Below are 27,478 nucleotides of genomic sequence, written 5' to 3' on the forward strand. Positions count from 1 at the left end.
GTAGTTCAGATGCCAGATCAAATCTTTCTATCATGCCACATGTGGGCCAAGGCAAACCAAGACAACAGACAGTTCTTAAGTACCTGCTAATGTACTAAGTGCAAAGAAAGACAAAAAAACCACTCTGTATGTGTGTGTGTTTACACACAGATACAGGGCAGCTGGGTAGCACAATGGAAAGAGTGCCCAGGTTGGAATAGGGAAGATTCATCTTCCTGAGTGTGAAAACTTATTTTTCAAATTCTGTATTAATTCCTAAATTTTAGGGAGAATTACTATGTAGCCCTCTGTCTGGGATCTGGGTCAGAGATACCATCCAGTCTGTTGCATTTTGTATTTTCTTTGTCCTTTAGAATGCCAAGGAATGTCTTCCTTTTTAACAGAATCTATTTAATAATTGAAAGGAATAAGCATTCTTTTCCTGTGTGCGTGTTTCCCATGATATGGGGATGGAGAGAGACTGATGGACCACCTCTTAATTAGCTATCACCAATTAAAGATGTCTTGGGATGGTCAAGGAAGGGGCTGAATAATGAGCTCCTAAAAATCTATTTATTAGACTACCTGAGGCAACTCATGTGGTCCCTGGTTATGAAAGACAACCATGGAGTCATCTATCACTTGATCAGTTATAATGCTGGCCTAATCAAATAAACCTGATATAAATAATCAATTTATATTCTTCCCCAAAAAATCAATCTCAAGATAATTTAATCATGACACTGAACTTGGATAATTATTATCTGTGTGACCCCAGGCAAAATATTTAACCATATTGGCCTCAGTTTCCTCATCTGTAAACTGAACTGGAGAAGGATATGGCAAAACCAGTATCTTTGCCAAGAAAACCTCAAGTGAGGTCTCAAAGAATCAGACACAACTGAAAACAACTGAACAAAGACATTTATATGTCTTTGTTATAAATACATACATATATACATACATACATATATATATATATATATATGGAAGAGCTTCCAAACAGGAAGAGGGAATTTCTGAAGGGAATGAGCAACATCAGTGGAAGTCTTTACAATAAAGGCTGGATGGACATTCTTTTGGAGAGGTTGTAGAGATGTCTTTTAAGACTACAAGGAGGGGGCAGCTGGGTAGCTCAGTGGATTGAGAGCCAGGCCAAGAGACGGGAGGTCCTAGGTTCAAATCTGGCCTCAGACACTTCCCAGCTGTGTGACCCTGGGCAAGTCACTTGATACCCATTGCCCACCCTTACCACTCTTCCACCTATGAGCCAATGCACAGAAGTTAAGGGTTTAGAAAACAAACAAACAAACAAACAAAGACTACAAGACCCCTGAGATTCCTTTTGATTCTATGTTCCTATGAATTTTCTTCTCTCTATATCAGGGTAATAAGAACAACTCTAACTTCTCTAATATCACTTCACTGTTCAGATGCTTCACTGGCTCCAGGGTGTAAAATTTTTGTAAATGCCCAGTGTCCTTAGCCTGACTTTCAGGACTCCATAATCTGGCTCCAATGTAGCTTTCTAATATTATCATCTGACTCGTCTCCTTCATGGACCTGATGCTTCAACCAAAACAAATCATTTGCCATCCTCCAAACAGGTCCTCCACTTTTCAGCCTTTGCTTATGCTCTATTGAGCATACCCTAGTCCCAGCTCTATTTGCCCAAATTCTGTTCTCCTTCAAGACTCTGCTACTTCAGATATCTCCCTCCTCCATGACTCCTTCCCTGATCCTCCCAGATGAAAGTAAGCTTAGTTTCCTGGTCCCACTTAGCACTCGTGTCTAACATCGATGGCATTTACCCATTATGGATGGTCTTCTTTCCCTCAAGACAAGGCACTATGTCCAATTCCTCTTTGTATTCTCTGAGCCCTTTAAGCTTCACCTGTAGTTAGTCAATAAATATTTCTTGCATTGAATTGATCTGAATTTATCCCAGCCTAACGCTATTTTAATGGAAAAAAGACAACTTTATCTTCAGAAACAGACATAAACAGGGTTAATCCTTCTCTCCCAGATCCCAAAGAGCTTATCTGTTTAGAATGGGAGTAGGGAGGAACCTTGTTCTGTTTTTACCTTCCCCTTCAACATCCCAAAGCTTTTCAGGGAGACCAGGTTGCAAAAACAATATAGAAAGATTGAATGAAAAGAAAAAGAAAAAAATCACTGATGAACCAGGGTGGCCCCTAGCCTTGGAAAAGACCAACATTAAGTTTGAAGATAAGAGGAACATTGATGCAACAAGAAGGTCAGCATGCTGTATTTGGAGCCACTGGAGAAACTAGGTTCACCTCTTAGCTCTTATGGATGACCCCTATGGGAGTCTAGGAAACCCTTTCTCAGAATCATGTTTTTATATTAAGGAAGAATAATATTGAAATTAAGTTATCAAAGTATTAAAAAATCGTATTCTAGACTTTAAGAACCTTGGACACAGAGCAACTCTTCAAGTACTGCTTTAGCATATCTGCTTAGTTTTCTCTATCCTTACCTATGAAGCACTCAAAGGGAATAGTCTGTGTTTCCCCAGAAATCAGTAATGTTCTAATAAAACCCCTTGGAATGAGAGGTAGTGTGGACCTATGCTAGAAGGCAATACCAGGACTGTCAGAAGAAAACCCTGCTCCCAGTACCAAGGTCCACAGACCAGCGGGCTCCCTTGAATTCAGTAGCTGAGTCAGAGAAGAGCAAGCTATTGCTAAAACAAAACAAAAAAAAAAAACACCAAAAAAATTATTTCAAGAGGACCAGCTGTGAAGTAGTTGGAGCTCAAGCCCTAACCTATTCACATGTGGATATATTCATATATTCATATGTTTGAATTCTGCAAAGGCAAAGAGGAACAGGAAGATGGAAGTCAAACAGCAGTGAATTAACTAGAGTGAATTTTTTTATTTTATCTTTTTTTATTCCAATAACAAATTTACATGTAAGTTTTCCAAAGTTACATGAACCATGTTGTCTCCCTCCCCTCTTCCCTTAGAGTGGACTTCTGTCCATTAGGAAACTGGAGAGACCAACTGATGAGGAGGTCATCCTTGTAGTCAGAAGCCAATTCAATCCTTTCAAGGTTCATATCAGGCATCACCCTATATACACAACAATTGACTGACTACTTTCTCCAGCTTGAAGTTTTTAACTGATTAGATCACATTCATAACAGGAAAATCATTCTGGTACACAGCCAGATATAATTTAAGATCACAGATTTGGAGCTGGAAAGGTCTTTGGAGATCACAAGTGTTTTAGAGGTCTTTAAGTCTAACCCCTCGTCAGATGAGGAAACTGAGACCCAATAAAGTTAAGTGACTTACCTCAGGTCAACTAATAAGTGGCAAAATCAGGATTTTTTCTAGTTGTATATAGAAACAATTTTTAACAATTGTTTTTTGAAATTTTAAAATTTAGATTTTCTACCTTCTTACCTTTCCCCTCTCTCCAAGGCAGTGAATAGTGTGATATAGTTTATACCTGCACTTCCAGGTAATACATATTTCCATACTTCTCCTCTTATATTAGGCACAAATCACACATACAATATAAATTTCATAAATAAAATATAGTAGAAGATGGAATGCTTTGATCTGCACTCAGATTCCAACAGTTCCTTCTTTGGCTGTAGATAGCATTTTGATCATGTGTTTCTTGAAGTTATCCTGAAGACTTGCTTTGCTAATAATGGTGGAGTCCTCCACAGATGACCATCTTATATTATTTCTGTTGCTGGATACATTGTTTTTCTCATTCTGCTCACTTCACTTTGCATCAGTTCATACAAGTCTTCTCAGATTTTTCTGAACTCATCCTGTTCATCATTTCTTATGGCACAAAAGTATTCCATTACAACCATATGCCACAATTTGTTCTTCCATTCTCCAGCAAAGCCAGGATTTGAACCTAAATCTTCTGACCTCCAATAGAGTTCTCTTGTACCTAACATGACCCACTCTTCCCAAGTCTAGACTGGTTTAATTACATAAACTGAAGTATAGCTCAAAATGATGCATTTAGAATGCAATAGATAATAGTCAAGATGACATGGGAAGACTGGGAAATGAAGACAAAGAGTAGAGATAAAAATGAATAAGATATCTTTGCATTGGGAACAAATACTGAAAACAAATTTCCAAAGAAAATAGTTAAACATTTGTATGACTATTTTTGCAATGCCTCTCTAACACACACACACACACACACACACACACACACACACACACACACACACACACATTTTTTCCATTTAAAGAGATTTTATATTAATGATGTTGCTTTGTGGGGGAGAGGGGTTCATCTCTTATAGCCAAGGGACTCCCTCACATGGTCACCCCTGAAGAGCTATCTGTGGTTCAAGATAAACTTTGGTTTCACCTGTACTCAAAAGCACAGCCTCACCAATATCCCTTTTCTAGAACAACCAGAAGACACACTAGTTCAGAATGAAAGATATGGTTTCACATGTTAGGTGGTTAGTTGAGGATCCCTCTCAAGGAGCCAAAGGAACAGACATCCTCCAGTCCCATTCTCCTGGATCTATAGCTTAATCTCATGTCTTCCCAGTGAGATAGAACTTGTTCCAACAAGGGATCAGAAGAGCAGGCAGTCTTATACTAGCATGATATCAATTTAAAATTTTTTTAATTAATAAGCATTTTTTTCTTTCCCTCTTACTCTATACTCTGGCAGGGGCTGTGGATTGGGAGGAGAGAAAAAGAAAATCCTTGTATCAAATATGTATAGTAAAATTCTCCCATTGGCCATGTCCATAAATACTTCTTTCATTTAACACTTTAAGGCTATCAGCTCTCCTGTAAGAGATAGGAACATTCTCCATCATGGATAACCATGGGTTTATGCATAGTTAGTCATTGTATTAATTGGAGTTATTAAGTTCTGAAATTGTCTTTATAATGTTATTAGTGAATAAATAGTTCTCCTAGTTCTGCTTACTTTTCTCTGCATCAGTATATGCAAATCTTCCCAAATTTCTCTAAAACCATCCTTTTCATAATATCTTATGGCATAATAGTATTCCATTACATTCGTATACCAAAATTTGTTCACCCACTTCCCAGTCGATGGGCAGTGGCACGACCCTTGGAAACTAGACCCATTGGGCACTAGCTTTGGAAGACTTGCTTTGTAGATTTGCTAGGCAATGATAGGGGTTTAGAGAAGAAATAGCGCTGTCAGCAGCCTATAAACTAGCAGAAATAGCCAGATGACACAGTGAATATTCTGCTGGACCTGGAACCAGTTTAAATTCAACCTCAGAAGCTCTTTCTGCCTCAGTTTCCTATTCTGTAAAATAATGATAATAATAGCACTTGACTTACCTATAGTAAGCATTTAGCATAGCACCTTGCTCATGGTAAGAATTGAATAGAGTTGAAGTAGAATTGAATTGGAGGAATGACTTGACTACCTTTCAAGTTGCTGAAAAGTTTTAGGAAGGGATAACTTGTTCCTCATGAATGGACCCCCCACAAAAAAATGAAATTGAATTGAAACAGAGATGATTTTAATAGGACCCTCAAGGTGATAAAAATATGGTAATAGGCAACCAGAGGAGAGTGTGAAATCACATCCCTGGAGATCTTCAAGAAGAGAATTCATCCTGGTCAGTTCAGTCACTTATAATGACCATACATGATGATGTAATTCCAGGGTACTCCTGAGAGGTGACAGACTCAAATACAAAATGAAAGAAACATTTCTGGACGTGACCAATGGAAGAATTTTACTATACATATTTGTTTCAAAGGGTTTGATTTTCTTTATCTCTCCTCCCCACCATGAGAGTAAAGTGAGAAGCAGAGAAAATAAATGCTTGACCAGAAAGCCAAGAGCCACACCCAATGGTTTCTTGAATTCCCTTCCAGCATAATAATGTCTTAATTTCTATGAATAGCCAGTTTGTTTTTATTAATGACATTACTAAAGGTATTGCTTTATTATTGCTATAATGTACAATATAATAATATAATTATAAGATTATTCATATTATAATACAATTATATATGTATAGTTCTTTATGCTGAAACATCTTCCTGTACTATCATGGACTTCCAGAGGTACTTTTCCACAAGTATGCATGGCTCTGCTCAATTCAATTCAATATTTATTCAATGTTTTCTATGTGTGAGGCATGCTTCAATAAAGAGATAGATCTTTGATCTCACCCATGTGAGTATCTTCTCCAAAGATAAGAATTAGAGTCCATGGTGCTTCCAGGAATCCTCTAGAGTTCTGCCTCAATAGAGGGTTTGCCCTAAATCTCTTGACATGAATGAACATCCATGGAAAATATGAAGGCTGCTGTCTAGGAATAGCTCATCTTATGTTTTTCTAGGGACCTTGGGGGCAGACTATGGGTGACTGAGGTCTTTCTTAGTGCTAGGGAGAGATATGTATTCATATGTTGTGTATGTGTGTTTGTGTAGAGCTTATATCTTAGTCCATTTAAAAATCCACTCACTTCTGAGCAGTCTGTCAGAGATTTCCAGACCCAAATCCATTGAGTCAAGTATCCATCTATACTTCCCAAACCTCTTTTCATCTAATGGCCCTTATTTCTTTCTACCCTGTTTCCTCTCTCCCTCACCCCCGTTACTTCCTGCCTCATTCATAGTTGGAGCCTCTCAAATCCAAGCTGCAGAGGGTGGGAGTTTGACACCTGGCAAGTAGAAGGCAAAGACCAAGGTCAAGTGGGGAGCAGGGTCCCAACAGCTGGCAAGCAATCTCTCTGCTCGGGTTGGTCTGGGGCACTGTCTACCCAGTGAGCATTACCTCCTGCAGACTTCAAGGGGAAAGGAAGGAGGCCAAGGGGAGGGGCATGGTCATGCTGGGGAGCCTCTCAGGCAAGGCATCTGCTTCCCAGGCCACCTGGGCTGAGTGGGAAGATGTAAGGGGGGAGGAATGGGGGTCTTTGTTGGTCAATGCAGCCTCAGCTTGGGAATCCTGCCAAGCATTGGCTCCCTCTTTGGTAGTGGAAGCAGCCTGTTCTTTTCAGTGATCTCCCTCCTCCTCTCCTCCCCCACCCCTTCAGCTGCTGTCTCCAGAGAAGAGGAGGAGGAAGAAGAGGAAGAGGAGGAGGATCTTTTTAGCAAACTGCCCCAAGAAACAGAGATGACTACTGACAAGAATCTGGTCTGCTGGCCCTCCCTGGACTCCCCATTGCCACCCCATTTCAAGCCTTGACTGTTCCTTCCCTAATAGTTCCTATGTGTACGTACACATACAGAGTCACTTTCTTGGGTTAGCTCCAGCAGGGTCTCCTAATAAGTCATCAATAGGAACCTGCCCTCCTATCTCCTCTCCTCTGCCAAGTCTGCCACCACCTGCAGATGGCAGGGGAAGGAGGGGGTGGGAGGGTTGATTAGCTGAAGAGAGATTTATCAAGTACTCCAAATTCACTGGGTACTAGCACCTAATGGAGGGAGGAAATGGCAGATGGGGAAGGGGATATCCCATCCTTTCTTTAAATCAAAAGTCTAGAAATTTCCCTGGAGATCCCAGACCCAGCTTTCTAGGTCCCTGGCCATAGTCCCAATGGCTTTCCAGCCCCTGCCTGGGTGGAGATTTTGCACTCTCTCCTGGCCAGTGGGTAGACGTTAAAACTAGATGACTTCACATTTCCCTTCCAACATTAAGATTCTATGATTCAATGCCTGTGGGTTCTGGGATTTTCTTTTTCCTCTGTGGGCTCGGATTGGCCACTTCTTTTAAATTGGTTAGAAGTAAAAAAACAACAAAGTCTGGCACCCCCTTCTGATAGACACAGTTTCATGATGAGAGAGGTGGGGTTGGGGTGGAGGAGACAATCCTTAACCCTGCCAGAAAGGACTTAATTTGACCCTCTTGTCTGCCCAAGACTCTTTCCTGTCCCAGTCTTGGAAATAAGGAGAGGGTTTGTCCCTGCCCTTCTCTCAGTCCTAGAGCTAAGTGGGGAAAGGTGCTAAAAGCAAGGATTTGCTGCCTGTCCTAATCATCATTTGTGACTTGTCATGGATGCAAAATGTCCTAGTTCAGGCTTTGGTGACAACTCACCCTTTGTTTAGATCCTGAAAAATCTTCACCTGAGCCCCCTACCTCAGAGCTCCCAGAATGCTCATCTTTTCCATTTATCAAAGGATACTAAAATTCTAGGAAAGTACAATGGGGTTAACAGGAAAGGCTGACCACCTTTCTGTGCCAGCTACTATGTAGAAATCTCATTCCCCTCATGACTAATAATAGGTGACAGCTTCTCTCTTAACCAAATGAGTTCCATGTCCCATTCTTAAGCAGAAGATCAGTCACCGTCACACCAGGCTAGGTGGCAATGGACCGTTTGCCCAGGATAGCCACGGTACCCAGGCAGACATCTAAAAAATAAACAAGGGTGGAACCAAGCCCTCAGATAAGTCTTAGGTCCATGGGAAATGACACAGTGATAAGATGGCCATTCTCTCCCATGCCTGTTGCCTGGATGTTTTGTTTCCTGCTCACTTTTTCCTCTTGCTTGATTCTGTGATTCAGGCAATCGCCTACCTTCCCTTCCCCCCACCCCATCAGCTCTGGTGATTCAGAAACATGTCAGATGCTGTTTGAGAAATTCCCAGACACTAAAACCTTATAGGCTGCTGCCCCTCCTGGTCTATCTCCACAGCAACATTCTTCCCCCTAGGTCTGAGCAGGCAGAGACCCCTCCTGAGCTGGGAAACCGTGGGACCAAATGTGCTCTTGCGCGCGCTCTCTCTCTCTCTCTCTCTCTCTCTCTCTCTCTCTCTCTCTCTCTCTCTCTCTGTCTCATTGTCTCTCTCTCGGTCTCTGTGTGTGTGTCTCTCTCTCTACACACACCCCCACCACCCCCACCACCTTAAGTGCATTTACATTTTCTCTTATTGGTTATCTGATAGTCTGTACCAGAGTCTGAGGCAATCTTCCCTCCTCCCCCAGATCCGAGGCATAAGCGTATGGGTATTCTATGAGCTCAGGGAGAGATGAGTAAAGGGACTCACTCAGGTGAGCCGAAGGAAGGCTAAGCCGTCATCAGACCCTAACTAGGGCTTTTTGTATCCACGTCAAGTACGATGAAGCCAGACCAGGGCAAACTACGTCCGTAGACCCTCAGCCGATGGAGGTGGGGCTGGGATTGAGGATGGGGGAGGGGAGGGAAGGAAACGGCCAATCGGTAAGCAGGAGTTAACACCTGGAAAGCTCTCTGCAAACCTTAAAGTGCTATATAAATGTTAGCTATTATTATTATTACTACATGCCAGGCTCTGAGACTAAGACTAGAGAGCCTGAGTGGCGGCGGCGGCTGCAGTCGCCGCTGGAGAAGTCATGGGGGTGGAGACAGAGCAAAGAGGGGGTGGAGCAGGAGCTCACTCGCACTACCCTGAGTAGCTTCCTAATTTACCTAATTTTTCTTGCTCTTTAGATGCTCTCCGTTCTGTCTACCTTGCTGAAACAGAAGTGTTGCCAGCACCTTCTAAATTCGGCTCCCTGTGGCAAAGCCTGAGTCCCCTCACCCTAGTTCCAGGTCTGAACGTCTCCCTCCCACCCCTTCTCCTATCTTCTGCCCCCTCCCACTACCTGTTTCCTTGCCTCTCCCTCTAATCTAAAGCCAATCGAATGGCTTTCAACCATAAATCCCTCCTCTTGCCTTCCAAACAGTCACGCCTCCATTACTTTTCCTCGAGCCCTAATGCCAGTCATGGCCCCATCGCGGGCCAGAGACACCGCCAAGAAGCCCCACCCTGACATGGATTTCTGGGGTTTCAAAGCCTGGTTTCCCTAGCTGTGGGCATTAACAAAGCAAATGGAACACATATTTTTATTATACCAAGAATAAAGCTTTTAGTAGGAAGAGGGGGGAAATGAAAAACAAAAACATTTAGCTGAACTCATGGCATCCTTTCTCCTTATTCCAGAAGTGCCCCATTAGGGAATAGAATGTTAGAGATAATCCATAGAGAAGATAGAAAAAGGATTCTTTCTTCTCCCTATATCCCTTCCCCAATTTTGTTTGGTTCCCTCAGCCCTCCTGATGCTACCCCTACCCTCGTCACTGAAAGCCAAGGAAGGGAGAAACATTACAGGCACAGTGAGCTAAATCATGCTGCAGCCGATTGAGTTGGGGGGCCATGTACTCCCCCTTTAGTCTGGTTACTCTCTTTTCTCTGAAGGATACCCAGGCTCCCCAGCTTTCCCCAGAGTCCCCCAAATACAGTGTCCTACTCAGACTTCTCTTTCCCTGGTACCTTAGCTCTTGAACTCTCTCCCCTATCACCTCTTTTCTCTTTTTTAAAACTCTTACCTTATGTCTTCAAATCAATACGGTGTATTGGTTTTCATGTGGAAGATTAGTAAAGGCTAGGCAATAGGGGTTAAGTGACTTTCCCAGGGTCACATAGCTCAGAAGTATCTGAGGCCAACTTTGAACCTAGAACCTCTCATCTTTAGGCCTGGCTCTCAATCCCCTGAGTCATCTAGCTACTCCCTCCTATCATCCCTTCTATCAACATTTATCTATTTCCCAACTCATACCACTAGAGGCAATCCTCCTGTCAAAGAATTTGTCAGACTAATTCATACAAAAATGCTAATGTCTGTTATAACCTCACTTCTAGTCAAGTAGGCATAGGAGAAAGGCAGCCAGCTCTGTGCCTCATCCAGAGTAAGTTTTCATTTCTGATTATCAGAAAAAATAGTGAGTTGGTTCAAGAGACCTTTTGGAAAGATATATGGCCATAGGATACTCCATGGAAGTGGTGAGAAACAATGGAATGTCCACCATGCTTGGGAACACTCCATGGAGGTGGTAAAAGAAAGAGACATTGAAATTTCCAACATGCTTGAAGACTTAGCCCCTCGACTTGCTCTAAATTCTTGAGACTACAGAGAATAGATAAGATTGCCTCATTCTCTTCTGGTTTGAGTTCAAATCTAACTTGCTACCAGCTGAAGAGCTAATTCACATATATTCTTTAACACATTATATAATATGTATATAGCATCTTCAACTTTAGTTTATCATTTTTGCTTGGATGAATGGGTTTATTTGATATTCACTCTTTATAATGGTCTTTTGTGTAATCCGTGTTTAATGAGAAGGAGCTAAGCTGGAGAGTATAAGCAAAGTGCTACCCTCCTCATTAAAGAGCAGTCAGGAGAGAGGCTTTTGTTCTGAGACCCTAATTCATTAGTCTACCAATGTTTGAGGAGGGTAGATGGTTGTAATTTTGGTCCTACGTCTATCTCAAGAAGGAAAGAGCACCACACCTACATGGTGCTCATGGGGCTTCCCTACCCTTCTCAGCACAGCCTATAAAACTATCCTTGGTTCTTCTCTCTACACAGGTGGACCAGACTTTAAAGCATATCTTTCCATAGCATTATATCTATATTGTTGGACAATCCACAGATACATATAATATACTAATAATGATTTATATGATTTTTAAAAATTAAAATATATTTGTTACATTAAAATACCCAGGTAACTCCCTCCCTCCCCTCTCACCATTAGAGAAGGCATCATTTGGCAAAAAGATCTATGTATATGGAAAACTGTGCCTTGCTTATTTCTATTTATCAGGTCCTTCTTTGGAGATAGACATACAGAAGCCATTCTTCAAATAATAAACCCTTACTTTTCATCTTAAGAAAAGCAAGCAAGAACTAAGCAAACAGGATTAAGTGACTTACCCTGGGTCACAACGTTAGGAAGTATCTGAGAACAGATTTGAACCTAGGTCCTTCCAGCTCCAGGCTCTATCACTGTACCACCTATCTGCCCCTATATGAATTTTTTTAAGCTGCAAAGGATCTTTGAAATCATCTAATCTGCCTCTTCTTTTGTAACCTTGCATTTTAACAATTCCCTTATTCCAAAGGAATCTATCTGTTAGATATCTATGTTAGAATTATAGGCATCCTTGCCTGGCTGGCAGATGAGACTTGGTGGGGAGCTAGAGAAAGAATCTCTGAGGAATGATCAATTACCCTTCTGGGTCGCCAGAGTACTATACTATAGCCTGAACATGGTGAGGAAAAGAGAGGAGGAATAAGTAAGAAGAAGTACCAAACAGGGAAAGGAGAAGCTCTACAAATAAGTTTTGTTTTGTTTTGTTTTGTTTTACCATTTTCTTGGGTGCTTTTCCCACTACAAGAAATTATCCCTGAAGCAAAGGTTAGCCCTCTATCTTCTGTAGAGTCTTATTACCCTACTGGCCAAATAGGGATTTACTTTGCCCCATAGAGTGTGAGTATGTTTGTGTGTGTGTGTGTGTTTGAGGTGTAGGGGTGGGGCACAACTTGTAATCTTCACTTTTAGATAGAGGTGGAAGAAACAGTAATAATCTGTTGCCCCTAAATACTCCAAATGAGAATTTTCCCAGCTTGCTTTGCAGTTTCAGTTTAACTAAGGTGGCAAATCAACAAAGACAAGTAAATGATAGGCTTAACAATTTGTTAAGAAATAAAACAAAACAAAAGCTGGGAGTTTTGTTGTTTGCAAGTTCATATAAACCAATAAAGTTATGTGGCTGCAGAAAAGTTAATGACATTTAGATCACATTGATAGAAATATAACACAATTACCACTGTATTTTACATCAGTCAAGCCATACTTGAAATATTGTCTTCCTTTCCAGTTGTCAGTACTAGAAGACAGCATGATACAATGGAAAGAGCACCTACTCTGAGAATCAGAGGTTGTTGTTCAGTCTCATCTTGACTCTTCTTGACCCCATTTGGGGTTTTCTTGGCAAAGATACTGCAGGAGTGTGCTGTTATCTTCTCCAGTTCATTTTACAGATGAGAAACTAAGGCACACAAGGTTAAATGATTTGCCACATACAGCTAGTAAATGTCTGCAGCCACATTTGAACTCTGGTTTTCCTCACTCCACCTACCTATGGGAACCAGAAGACCTGGTTTCAAATCCTACCTCTGATGCCCGTACTACCTGTGCAACCTTCCATAAGTTACCTTCTCTGTGGTTCAGTTTCCTCATCTGCAAGACCAGAGTTGAACTTGATGGCTCTACTTCTGGGATACTTATGGCCATAAATCATAGAGAAAAACAGTGGTACCACCTTTACATGGTGGTAAAGAGCCCAGAAATCATGTCACCAAAGGCTGAGGAAATGAGTTTGGAAGGACTTGAAAAGCCTGGGGAAAGTCGATCATCATTGCTCTCTTCAGATATCTGAAAGGCTGTCATGTGGAAGAGAGTTTAAATGTGTTTAAATGTAATCTAATAGAACTAAGTCCAATCAATAAAAGATGTAGAAAAACATATTGGACTCAATGTAAGGAATTATTTTTAAATAGAGTAGGAAGGTATTTTATTGGGTTGATTCATTTACACAAAGAAACTTTGAGTAGGATCTTAACATCACAGAAACTCAGAGTTGACAGGGACCTTAGAGATGCTGCAGTACAGATTTAATGAAAAACCTTTTAAGCAATTAAAATTCTCCCCAAACCTAAGTTAGGGCAGTTAGGTTGTGAATTCCCTTATTATCAGTAATATTCAAACTGAAGCCATTAAGGATGCTGTGGCAGAGATTCTTACATGGGGAAAGTCCCTACTATTCCAAAATTTTACTCTGTCCTGCCTATGTTTGCTCTTCTCTCTCTCTCTCTCTCTCTCTCTCTCTCTCTCTCTCTCTCTCTCTCTCTCTCTCTCTCATCTTTCCAACTGGGTTGGGCCATGACTGAATCCATCCTATAGCAGAGTGATTACACAGGGACCTTCCTGTCTATTACCAATTCAAACCACAACCAGACCACTGTCTGATAGAAATGGTGGCACGTATCCCTAGCCTGGGTAGACGTGTTTGTGACTTGAATAGAGGTAACTGACAGGACTAAATTCGGTGCTTGAAATGCTCCCCTAGATTTCTTTTTCTGGCAGTTTCTGTGATGCCTGTGGAGTTTCTGGTTTCCCAGAGAATCTTGCAACACCTCCCTGTTTTTGCAGTTTCATGCCTGACACCACAGTATTTCTGTCTTTGGGAGAGATCAGAGCCTTCCAGAAACTGTAGTCTGGAGCTTTGCATATTTATTCCAGTCCCATTCCTGCTGCCGGACCCCAGGGTGCTGGCCATTGTCCTGGTGTTCACAACACCTATTGTTCAGAATGACTAAGGTGAAGTTAAGAGGTAGGCAGCCTCCTCCCATCCTCAGGTCATCCTGCTTTTGCCACTTCCATTCACCTCCTTTGTGTTTGCCTTTCCCATCATACAACCTGTATCCTCCCTCCGTACACCCGGCCCCACCCCCACATCCTGCTCGCCAACTTCCTTCCATAGCACCAGGGGCTGATTCCTTCCCGTGACTAGGGGGAGGAGGCTGAAGGTAAATTGTAAAAAAGGCAGCTTCTTTTCTTTTCCACCCTTCTCCATTTCTGCATCCCCACCCTTCATGGGGCCTCCCCTAGCCAGCTTCCTTTCCCACCTCAGCTCTTACTCCGACTACCTGACTCCAGCTTCCATTTTCCAGATCTTTCCTGACTCCTTTTCCCATTCCTCCCTCTCCCCAATAAAACTGACCCATTCCTTCCCAATGTGCCTGTGTACCCTATGCATCCGTCTGTATATCTCACCATGCCTCTATAAGGGATTCTTAAGCTGGATTCCATTAAAATTTTTTTGATGATTTGATATTTATATTTCTATGTAATTGGCTTTTTTAGTGATCTTTTTATGTACTTTTTTTTGCATTTAGAAACAGTATTCTGAGAAAAGGTCTACGTCACTAAAATGGATCCGAACCTTTGCTCTATAACCACGTTCACGTCCAGACCACGTGATATATTTGTGTCTCAGTATTCAAGTGTGTTTGTTTTTATGTGTGACTATCTCGGGGTGGGGATGGCGAAAAGGAAGGTGACACTTCAACACAACCTCGGGTTTGCTCAAGTCTCGGGGTCTGGGAAAGTGGGGCAGTCTGGGCGTAGATGGGGCTGATTTCAGGCATGGAGTGTCCCAGAGCCTCTCTGAGGCTCCTGGCGGGGGCTGGAGTGATGGGTGTCGACACTGCGGGAGTGTCAGCACCTCAGGCTTCTCTGGAACCAGCCAGGAGCGCGCTCCAAGCAAGGATCCAAGGTTTAGACAGTTCTCTGGTTTCAGTCACGTAAGGTGGTGTCAGCAGGGGAAAAAAAAATCACCTTGAGAATTTTGCCACTTCACAGCACTTCCTCTGCACTACTCAATCCTTGGGCTGTCTAGCTGGAGGCACCGGAAAGGTCATTGAAAAAGAAGATCCCACCAAAGCCCCTTTCAACCATACTCCGGTCGTCTGCCTCCTTCCTAACCTAGTTTGGCCGGCACGTCACACATTTCCACGAGAGATTTTCTAGTCTGGCCTTGATTCCAGGCAGTCCTTTCCCAGTCGGCGCTCCCAGGTCTTCTACAAGCCCATGAATTCAGGCCCTCCTAGACCGCGCCGGAGCATCTCCAGCTCCCTCCTCTCCGTGCGCCCTGCGCCCTGCGTCTCGTTGCGCACAGCCCCTGCGCCCCGCCTTCGGGCTTTGTTTGGCTTCACTTTATCGTACCTGCGCAGCCCCTGCCCAGCTTTCCGGAGCGAGCTTTGATGTCAGGCGGGGTTGTGCCGCCTGTGGGCCGCTGTGGGACGACCAGCACGGCCCGCGTTCACCCTGGGAAGTTAGCCCAGGAGCCAGCATCCTTCCTCCTTGCTTCGCCTAGGCGAGCCGAGGTTCATGTCCCCGGGAACGAAACCCACCCATCTCGAAGGCTGGGCATTTGTGTCCTGGACTGCCTTATCTGCCCCAGAGCTTCCTGAGCCGCCTTCCATCCTGCCCTGGAGAGAGGTTACAGTTTCCTGGCGGGTTTGGTTTTGTTCCGGTTGCGTAGGGCTGTTTTTCTTCGCTATTTTTATCGCCGGCCTCAAGTTTCTCAAACCGCTTTTCCTCTGCCCGTGGGCTCCTCCTTCTGTCTGCCTTCAAACATTCCCTCTAGCTTGCCTGGTGCCGCCCACTCCGGGCTGCTGGTTAGTCAGGGCCTAAGAGTGTCAGAACAGAGACTGCCTCCTGGTCTCTGCTGCCGTGATGGGATTCTTGCTGTCCTCATTCCTTGGATCGACAAATAATAACTGGGAGGGAAGGATGGAGGGACAGGGAGAAAGAGACAGACAGACAGAGACAGAGTCAGAGACAAACAGAGACACAGAAACACAGAAAGACAGAGACAGAGAGAGAGATAGAGAGACAGACAGAGAGAAAAGAAAGCACTTTACAGATCTACGTGGCTTGGGTTGCAGGTCAGAAAGCCCTAAGTGTAAATCCTTCCAGAGACACTGATGAGCTGCAGGACTTTCCTCTCCTTTAACTTTAGTTTCTTTATCTTATGAGAAAACAGAGGGGATAAGAAGACAATTGTAGGAATTGAGTGAACCACACTGACTCCATCTTGTGCCTAAATTCTGGAGCTGGTTTCATTGCCTTTCTACTTAATTCTGAACCTAGTTCAGATTCTGTCTAATGAAAAAAGTTAATTCAGTTGTGGGAATTGAGAGAAAACCATATGGCACTGTTTGAACCCAGCCTTGCATGGCTGAGAAGCTAGACCACTGGTACCTGCTGTTTAGAGACCCTTAACCAAGGACCTGGGTTTTGTGGAACAGAAATGCATTCAGCATTCAGAGCCTGTGATGAATGTAAGGAATTTTCTCATAATTGTACATCTCAAATAACCCACATGTCTTATCTGAAAACTGGCCCCATACTGATCAATCAGTTATTGTTTCCACGGTCCTTTCATTGTTTACAGATACTTGGGGAAGAGTTAGACACCTCTTTTCCTGAACTCAGGGACTTTTACCTGTTTACTCTCCCCCTTGCCTCTTAGAAAGGCTCTAATCTTTCATCCAATTAGAATTCAGATCACCTAACATTATATTGCCTCTTTTAATTAGTTGGTGTTATTTGATGAATAGTTTTACCGTATAAAAGTCTGTCTCCCTCTGTATTTGGGGTCTAGTCCTAAACTGAGAAAGGGGCCCAGTCCTGCTTTGCTAGGCAGTTGGCATGCATTGCTTAACAAATCAATATACCCAGAAGATCAAACCTTTGTTTCCTCAGTCATTTCATCCTTATAGTCTGTAAATTAGGGATAATAATAGCACATGGGTTGTAGTGAGGATCACATGAACTAACACAGTTTTTTGCATTCCTTAACATACTGTATAAGTGCTTGGTTTATTATTTCAGGCCATAGTCCTGTCAGACAGTCTACCTTCATTATGAGTTCCATTTTACAGATAAGGAAACCAAAGCTCAAAGACCTTAAGAACAACTGTAGTTGCACAGCTACAGTTAGAGATGGAATTTGAACCCAGGCTTCCCTAACTTTAATTGTTCTATCCAGCCATATGCTCCCATTTTGGCCCATAAAGAGTAAGCCATATTTTTAGTGGTATTAACTTTAAAACTGTGGAAATCCTATTCCTTTAAGCAGTTTGGCAGGGGAAGTCTTCTCTGAACCCCCTTGGTCTCCCCAAAAAAAGCCTGGTTTTTTATACTGGCCATTAGCTTAGAATCTCCACTGGCATTTTGGTCCTCAGTCTTCCTTGGCAAAGAGTTACTGTTCATATCCCTGAAGTACTGAGATGGAAGGTGGCAGGGAGGAAACCACTGATTTTTAGAACTATTTTGGTGTCCCCTTTCCATTGTCAAGGTGAGAGATTGGCTGTGGACTGAATCTGAAAATATCCAATTAAATTCAACAGCATTTATTATTTTAGAATATTAATAATATTTAATGTTAGTATAATTGTATCAATACTTACATCATTCTATATAATAATTATATTAAATAATACTAGCTAGCATTATTTGAATTGGCTTTCAGGTTTACAAAATACTTTACACTGATTATTTCATTTTATCTTCACAATAGCCCTGTGAGGTGGGTGCTATTATCTTACTTTATAAATGAGGAAACTGAGTCTCAGAGATATTAAGTGTCTTGTTCAGAGTTCTGCAGCTAGGAAGTATCTGAAGAGGGATTTGAACTCAGGTCTTCTTGACTCCATACTGACTATATTCTGGGGACTGTGTTAAGCCCAGAACAAAAAAGACAAAAATTAAAGTCCTTGCCCTCAAGGAGTTTACATTCTATTTGGGGGAGGGAGAGGGAACCAAAGGTACACAGATAACAAATACATGCAAAGCAATATGGTGTAGGGGAGTCATTTAAAGATGGAAGAGAAGGATCAGAGTCAGAGGCAGAGTTTAAGTTGATTCTTGAAGTAAGTAAGGGATTCTGAAAGTTGAAGATAAAGAGGGAGTACATTCTAAAGGTAAGGAGCCTGCAAAACAACAGGTAGGCCATGGCTAGACCGTAGAGTTTATGAAAAGAAATAACTTGCAGAGAGCTAGGAAGAAAGCTGGAAACCATAGTGAAGGGCTTTGAATGGCAAGTAGAGAAGTTTATATTTTGCCCTAGAGGCAATAAGGTGCCTCAAGAGTTTCTTGGATAAAAGAATAACTGTGTTGGGAATATTTTAATAGCCATGTAGAGGATAGTTGGAGAAAATAAAGACTGAATGCAAGAAAATAAATTAGTTTCCTAAGCCATCTCAGTCCGTCCAAGATTTTGGAGAGACATGGGAGAGAAAGGGATTTTCTTCTTCAGGTCACCCTGGCACACCTAGCTCCTGTGTCTGAGAGGCAGTGTAATAGATACAACAGAAAGACCATTGGCCAAAAGGGGTAGAGAGCAAGGCCCAAACCTTACCTCTGATGTTATTACTTGTGTGACCTTGAGCAAGTCACTTCCCTCCTCTCGGACTCAGTTTCTTCATTGTAAAATCAGAGAGTCAGTGTCTGAGGTACCTTTTATATCTGAGATTCTGTGGCTATTACTATAATTCACCACAAACTACTTTTGTACCTCATAGATTTAACAGAGTCTAGAGGGATCTTAAGCATCATCTCCTCTAACCCCCTTAATTTAATAATGAGGAAATTGAGGCACAGAGAGATCAAATGGAGACCTCAAAGTTATGCATAAGAAGGCAGGCAGGAAGAAAAGGATAAAGGGAGGGAGAAAGGGAAGGAGAGAGGGAACCAACATTTATTAAGCACCTACTATGTGTCCAAGTACTGCGCTAAGCACTTTACAAATATAATTTCATTTTATTCTCACAACAACCCTGGGAAGTAGGTGCTATTATTTTCCTGATTTTATAGTTGGGAAAACTGAGACTTACAATGATCAAGTCACTTGCTAAGACTCTAGGTGGCAGAGCAGGTGCCCATTTGTTTTAGTAGAGGGAGTTCCTCTTCTTTATTGTTTTGGGTTTTTTTTCCAAAAATAAATTTGATTGATGTGTTTTGTTTGTGGTCACCTCCCTATCCCAGAAGGCCAGTTTATAAAACAAATAGTATTTTTAAAGATAAAAAAAAAGAAAAAGAGGGAAAATTTAGCATAACTGATCAATACTTTGAAAAGATTTGAAAATACGTGCCAAGTACAACATTTTGGACCTCCTGTCTCCACAAAGGAGAGGAAATGTCTTCTCATATCCCTTCTTTTGAGCCATGCTTGTTCTTTGTTAATTGGTAACATTCATTTTTGATTTTGTGTGTGATTGTTCTTTCTATTTACATTGTTGTAACTACTGTGCATATTGTTTTCTTGGCTCTGCCCATTTCACTTTGTATCACTTTGTGTATTTTGGCATATATTCAGATTTTCTTTTTACCAGTGACCTTGTTGAAGTAAAAGCCTACCAAGTGGAATCTCTGGGTCAAAGAGTATGGGCATTTCAGTCATTTTACTTGCATAATTCTAAATTGCTTACTGAAATGACTTTACAGATTCACAGCACCAGCAGCAATGCACTACTCTGCCTATCTTACCACAACCCTTCCAACATCGGCTAGTTCTGTCTTTGCTCTTTTTCAGTATGAGTTGAAATATCAGGGTTTTTGTATTTTTTGTCATTGTATTTGTTTTTGTAATAAAAGTAGCATACTTTCATGTGACCATTGATAGTTTGAAATTCCTCTTTTGAAATCTACTTGTTCATATCCTTTGCACAGTTATCTATTGGGGAATGGCTTTTGGGTATGTGTTTTATCTATATATATCTACATTTTTTATGTGTATATGTGTATTTGTTTATATGTCTTAGATACCAAACCCTTATCGGAGAATCTCTAAAATATTTTTAATGTACTTTAAGTTATGTCTCCCTCTGTTTTAAACAAAGCTTTATTTTATGAGCTCAAGGTACTCCTGGAGTGTTTCCTGCCTACCCCCACCCCCAATTTCTGTCAGACAGTTGCAGCCAATATCGTAAATCTAAGGGAGAAAAGTACAGCCATCAAATTATTTTGAAGTCTTGTTCACAATCATTATGGAATCTGGGCCAGAACCTAAAAAGAGTCCAATCATTTGTCACCTATGCCACCTTAGCTTTTTCTGACCAGGAACCAGTCCTTTGTGATCTCCCAGAAGTTCTCCTAAGCCTCACCTTTCACTTGGCTCTTACTAATCTGAATGTTTTTTTACCCATTCTCTAGCTCTGTCTTTTACCCTTAACCCAGAAAGAGAGAAAAAGCTCTGGGACAACTAGTCCTTCTTAGTGGCAGACAAATAATGCCTTCCACTTGAAAAAGCACTTTTCCAACTTTTTTTATTAGTGTCTTATTTTATTCTTTTTTGTTTTTCATTATATTTTCCATATCATACATTGATATAATTTTAAATAATCAATTAATCATTTTTACTGACATTTTTCAATCCACATTCTCTCTCTACTTCCCTCTCCTCCCCCTTCCCTGAGATGGCAGCTAATATAAGTTATAGGTGTCATGTGTATACCTATCTCTACATATACCCCATCATGCAATACATATTTCCATGTCCACTGTGTTGTAAAAGAAGACACATATTGCTTATACGATAAAACAAACTCACAAAGGAGATAAAGTGAAGAATGGTATGCTTCAATCCGCATTCAGACTCCATCGGTTCCTTCTATGGTGGTGAATAGCTTTTTGTTAAATTTTTATTGATATTTTAAGGTGATTATATCCTAATCTAATGCACTTATATGTCATACTAACACGATACATAACACATCATAAAATTATATCATAATTCCTTAAAATTTGAGAATAAACCTTTGGAATAACCCTTGGAGTTGTCCTGGATCCTTACATTGCTGCTGACAGTTAAAGTCATTCTGAGTTAATCCATCGTACATTATCCTGTTGCTGTGTATAACGTTCCCCATCTAAGTTTATTTTTAGAGATGGCATGATCAATAAGTATAGCAGGAATTATCTGACAGATAGGAAAACTGAGGCTCATAGAGATAAAGTGGCTTGACCAAGGTCAAACAGCAAATTCGTGGCAGAACCAGAGTAAGAACCCAGGTCTCCTATATCCCAGATCTCATCTGACTCAAGCCATTGTCACTTTCAACAACAATACTGCCCATGCCCCGGGATTATAGGGTATGGGGAGAAATTCTTAATCCTTTTTTGTATTATGGACCCCCTTGGAAGACTGGTTAAGCTTATGGACTCTTTTCAGAAGAATGTTTTTAAAAGCAGAAACTAAAATACGTAGGATGACAAATGAAATGAATTCTATTGAAATATAATTATCAAAGCATTTACAAATAAAAACAAAAACAAATTCATAGCCAGCAGAATAAGAATCCCTGTGACTGGAAAGAGCCCTGGGCTTGGCAACTGAGAATCTGGGCTCAGGTCCATTCCTCTGCCCATTATTAGTTGTGTGACCTTTAGTTCTTTCAAGAAAATGTGCCACAGGACTGTGGAATCGTCCTCAATAGCGTGGAAACCTGGCAGTATTGGAGGTGAGAAGGAGAATGGTAGGAAGCTGTGAAAGGGGGTAAAGGGAGTCCTGGAAGTCTATATCCAGAGATAATATAGATTACGTGACAGAACTGAACTCATATATGAGGGTCGGGAGAAATTCACAGAAAAATATATAGGGAGAAAACATGAATAAAGACACAAATACATGATTTAATAAGGCCCAGGGAGGTGGCTCAGTTTAATCCTTTTCATTTCTATCACCAGTAAGGGAGGGGAGCCCCTGTTCTTTCTCTGCCAGCTGGAGATGGGCTATGAATAAATAAGGTTCCTTTGTGAACTTCTGTGGGCCAATCAGTTATAGGAAATAGCTTGAGTATGGATGGGACAATGGTTTGGTGATGCTCCCATAGGTAAGAAGGGAGCAGAGAGAGTCATATTGCCTGAAGTAGGGATCATCTGTAGTGATTAAAGGACACTAAATATCATCTTATTGATTGACTGAGGGGGAAGAGGGACTCATCAGAAACCTCCCAATAGGCTACATCCAGGAAATTTGAAAGTAGGTGTGTTCAAGGTGGAGGTCGGTCCTGAGAAGGACCACTGACAGGATGGGGTTGGACTAGGAGTGGGGAATATCGTATTAGAAGGGGTTGATGAAAGGTGATGTCCAGTGCCAATGAGAGCCAGGCCTCATGAGAGGGCGTGCTAAAACAGAGCAATTACTTTATGAACTGGATGGGTTTAGTTTGAATTCTTCCCAATTGAATTCCAGTGTAAAGCATTTATGAAGCATCGACTATGTTCGAAGCACTGGGTATACAAAGACAAAATGAAAACCGGCTCCTGCCCTCAAGGAACTTGTAGTCCATCCACTTGTTTGGCTCAGCATGTTAGAAAGAATATCTCAGAGTATTAAGGTCAAGTCGAAAATCTTTGGAACTGGAATCAGGAGTCCTAGGGTAGGTTGTAGTTCAGTTACCAGAGATATCACTGTGGGCAGTGCCACTTAATAGCTTTGGGCCTCAGTTTCCTCATCTATAAAATGGACATACAAGTTCTTATGTTTCCCACTTCTTGCAGAAACACAGCAATTGTGAGAAAAGTACTTTGTAAAATCGTAAAATAAGAAATTAATGAGTTGATTTTTTTTGTCCTGTGCTGAGTCTAGATAATGGGATTCTCTTTGTTTCAACAAGTCCTCATTCAATACCCCTCCCTAGAGAAAAGTTATGCATATTTTACTGATTGATACTGTTAATGGGACTTTCTTAATCTCCCACTGCCTCTTAAAGAGACAGAAGGAGATTACTGTCTCCTAAAGAGACAGTGGGAGATTAAGAAATTCCTATTAATAATACTCCGCCTAAGCACAAAGGTCTACTGGCACTTGCTGAAAGGTTCTGAGAGTTTCTGACTGAATATTTCTTGGAAGAGGATTTAGGCTAGAGAAGGCAGGATAATATAAGTTTGTATACCAAAGGAGTCCTTAGAATATTCCTTTAAAAAGAAAAAATGTTTTTCTTGTGTATTCAAAATGGAATTTGTTTTACAAAAATGTTATTTTGAATAACTTTTCAGGAATACTATTCCAGAATACTCAATCCTGTTATGTCAAGAAAAGTAGTCCTGATCAGCCTTGTTTTCATGTTATCAACTGGGCCTGGGACTTAGGGAAATTCCCCTGCCACTCAGACTGTTCCATCTTCCCAAACCCATCCCTCTCAACAAGAAATGGAGGAGGTGCCAAATAGAAGAGAACCAAGGCAGAGGAAATTCTAGAATCATGTCTACCTATCCATGTACAATGAACTGGAATGGAAATCCCCATTCTATCATAGCCCAAGCACTGCCCAAACCATGGAAACTTAGAGGCTGTTAAGTACCTAGACAAAGGTTAAAAGTTCCAGAAATAAGACCCAGGCCTACACATCCAGCACATCAGAGTTCTTCTCAGGGTATCTGGCACTGATCTGATAGGCAGGTCCTCCTGATTGAACCAAATCAATGGACAACTATTTCCTGAGTACTGATCATATGAATAGCTCTGTGCTGTGCAGTGACATAATACTTCTACCCTCAAAAGGACTTTACAATTTAGTTTGGAAAACAAAGCTAACACATGTGCAACAATTCAGGGCTTCACTTTAGAGAAGAATCCTGACTTTTAAAGGTCTCTCTCAGTGCCTCAGCCTAGAGTGGAGGTGATGCCAAAGTTCTTGAAAGAAGGGTATCATTCCCAAAAAGCACAAATCTCAGCAAGGTCTCTGAAGCTGGAATGTTAAGTCCAGGCATTTGGTTCATAGCTGTGTTGGCAAAGCTCTGGCACATGTGCAGAGCCGGCACTCTGGGAGCTGCTCTGTTCCCCCTCATCACAGCGCTTGAGGATTTTTTTTTTTTTTTTTGCATGCCCCATCCTTCTGGCCAGCCACCCAAAGCAAGCACTTTCTCCCTCAGCTCTCTGAGTGAGGCTCACTGACAGCTTGAATTTGCCCTCTGGGCACACGAATTTGGAAAAGGTTCCTCAACCCTGATCTAAAGTCTATTGTCTGGCTCAGCAGTATAGTAGAAAGGGCACCAGAAGTCAAGGTAGACCTCAGATTAAATCTGGCCACCTCAGATGCTTACTAGCTGTGTGACCCTCTACAAGTCGCTTCACATCTGTCTGCCTCAGTTTCCTTATTTGTAAGAAGAGCATAATAGTGGCATCTGTCTTCTAGAATTGATATGAGAATAAAAGAAGTATTGGTAAATTACTTTATAAACCCAAAGGTTCTAAATAAAGGGTAACCATGATGATGATGATGATGATGATGATGTTCAAGGACCAACCTAGATAAGTTGATAGATACTTATCACCAGTCTGACATAAAGGAAATGTATTTTGGGGTCACCTTAATGCTTCAAGACCTGGTACTAAGTTATTAAATGCTGGGGTTGTGATGTGTATATATGATATATGGATATATGTGTGTGTGCATATATATGTATATATATGTGTGTGTATATATATATATATATATATATATATATATATATATATATGATAAGCTGTGCACTCAAAACTTCAGCTGCTCTCCACACTTAACTGAATTGCTAAACCACATGAGGCTGATTCGAATTGCTGAAGGGTGAGTCTTTGGGGGCTGCCAGTAGAGCAGGGTCATGGAAGATGGGAAAGGATCTCTAGAGGGGAGGGCATTCTGGGTGAGGGGAAAGAGGAACAGCAAAAACCCGGAGGTGAGAGTAAGCATGATGTGTGCCATGATCTGTAAAGAGACTGCTCTTAAGGGCCATCCAATAAACTCTGATTAAAGGCTTACGATGTGTCAGGCACTGTGCTAAGCCTGGGGATCTAAATAAGAAAATGAAAGGCATTTTTGCCTTTGAGGAGCTTACAATCTAAGGGAGGAAAACACTATATAAAAGGAAGCTAAAGGAGGTAGGGGAAGTGTCAAAGGGCACCTTCCTCTTTGGCCGGATATTTATGGACTCAAACCCAGCGGAAGTGGCTGATTGAAAAGGAACAGAGAGAACACAGAAAGCGATAGGTGAGGTTGCAGGGGGCCTTGAATTCCAGAACAGGAGAGTATGGACTTAATGCAAAAACTAGGCAAAAGCTATCCCTTGTGGTTTCTTAGCAGATGAATGGTAAGCCTTCAGGGACTTTAGTCTGGGTACGAGTACCCTGTTTATCGCTGGTGCAACTGTGGTCAAGGCATTAAACCACTCTGGGACTCCGTTTTGCATCTATACAGGGGAATTGAGCAGATGACTTCTAAAGTCCTTCCGGCTCTAAATCAATGGTCCTGCTATATATTCATAAGGTGGCCTGAGAGGGCTTCTAGTTTGACCCCTTTGATTTCTAAAAAGGAAAATGAAGAAGGGCTAAGGGACTTACCCGTAGTCACATAGCACGCCGGGGTCAGCACCTTTCCTACTGCTCTATATTATGGACCTTCTTGGCCGTGGGATCCAGAGGCAAAGTCTGTAAGAGTCAGGCCAGACCCATGCTTTCCTTGGCCTTGATCCCCTCTGCTCCCACTGTTCCTCCTCCCTAGCTCCCAAGGAGAATATTTACACATTTAAAATGTTCTTTTCCACCTGAAATAGTTCTATGTGGGCCGGAGAGGCTGGAAAAGCACTTATTTTAAACAAAGTGGAGAGAAGAGGAAAATAACCCTGAAATTTTAAAAACCCCATCAGTAAACATTTCCGAGGGGCCTACCAGGTGCCAGAGCCTCCCAGGTGCTCTGAGCAGTCCAGTAAATCTACCGAGCCCTGTCAAATACTACTCAGTTCCCAGGAAGCAATACATTGTTCAGACGTGCTTCTTTCCCATAGGCATCCTGTGGGAAGAGCTAAGATCAGGTGCGACCAAAGGCCAGTGAAGAAAATTTCTCTTCTTTCCAGGAGCAGATTGATGTCACCGCCATTGTTCCAAAGAGCGGCATCTCCACCCAGGACAATGTCAGGCCGCCGAGGGCGACCGAGAAGGGAAAGGGTTAATTCTGGCTCTCAGCATCTTCCTCTCCCAGTAGAGACGGGAGACAGGAGGGGGTGGGGTGGAGAGGGAATGCATTTCCCATTAGGAGCAGCAAGCGGTGCCAGGTTTTGTCACGAGAACAAGGTAGCAAGATGCTAGGGTTGGTGAATGATGGAAGTGCGTGCCCCACTTCTGACCCTTGCAAATGCCTGTGCCCCGATTGGCCGGCCCGGCGCCCTCTCTCTGCCGAGGTCAGAAGGGCTGTAAATACAAAAGCGAGAGAGAGCAGCCGGATGATCAAACCAGTCCCTTTCACTGCCATATAATGCAATCAGCAGGAAGGAACTGCTCGTGAACCTAGGGACACCTCAGTGCTTAGCCAAATGGTCGCTTTCTTCCCATGCGTCCCCCGAGTAGGAAAAGAGCGTGCATTACCTGACTCCCTAAATAGAAACCCTGAACCCTGAACCACAGTAATGAGGGAGGTGGGAGTGGAAGGGTGGGTGTCCGTGCGCATAGGAGGGGGAGTAGGTGTGTACCTGGGGGTGTCGGGGCATCTGCGGCGAGGGGTTGCTGTGGGGCTGGGTTGGTGGCGCTGGGATTGGAGCGGGGCTCTCTGTGCGCGCGGGTATGGGGCGGAGGAGGTAGGGGTTTCTGTTTCTGCCTGGGAGGGTGTGTCCGTCTAGGTGGTTTTACTGCGGAATGTCTGAGAATAACCTATGGCTCAGTAGATCACTCTTTCTCCCCTTCAAGCATCCCCTGCCCAGAGCTTCCCTCCTGTGCGTAGTGGGGGGGGGGGGGGTCCTCCGGCAAGAGAGGACCTCTGTGGCCTGTTAGGCGAGGTCTAGGTGACATCGCGCAGGAACAAATGCTTATGGCCCCTTCGCCACCTTAGGAAAGGAGGAAAATCTGTCAGGATTGGCTCAAAGAAACGTTCCCCTTAGTTTAAAAAAGAAAACCGCAACAACATTCCGACCTGGTTGCTGCAGCTACTAACTAAAAGCTCGAAAATAAGAATGCACTTTATAAGGATGAAGATTTTTTTTTCTTCATCTAGATCGGGGGCCGGAGTTGTATTAAGTTCCGAAGCCGCCACCTCAGCAGCGCTGTGTCAGGGCATAATTAATGTTTACTTATAATCAGCAGCTTTCTGTGCCAGCAATCAGGGCAGGCTGAGGGCGAGCAGGGGGAGCGGA

Source organism: Gracilinanus agilis, chromosome 5 (genome assembly GCF_016433145.1).
Source record: "Gracilinanus agilis isolate LMUSP501 chromosome 5, AgileGrace, whole genome shotgun sequence".
Taxonomy (NCBI): domain Eukaryota; kingdom Metazoa; phylum Chordata; class Mammalia; order Didelphimorphia; family Didelphidae; genus Gracilinanus; species Gracilinanus agilis.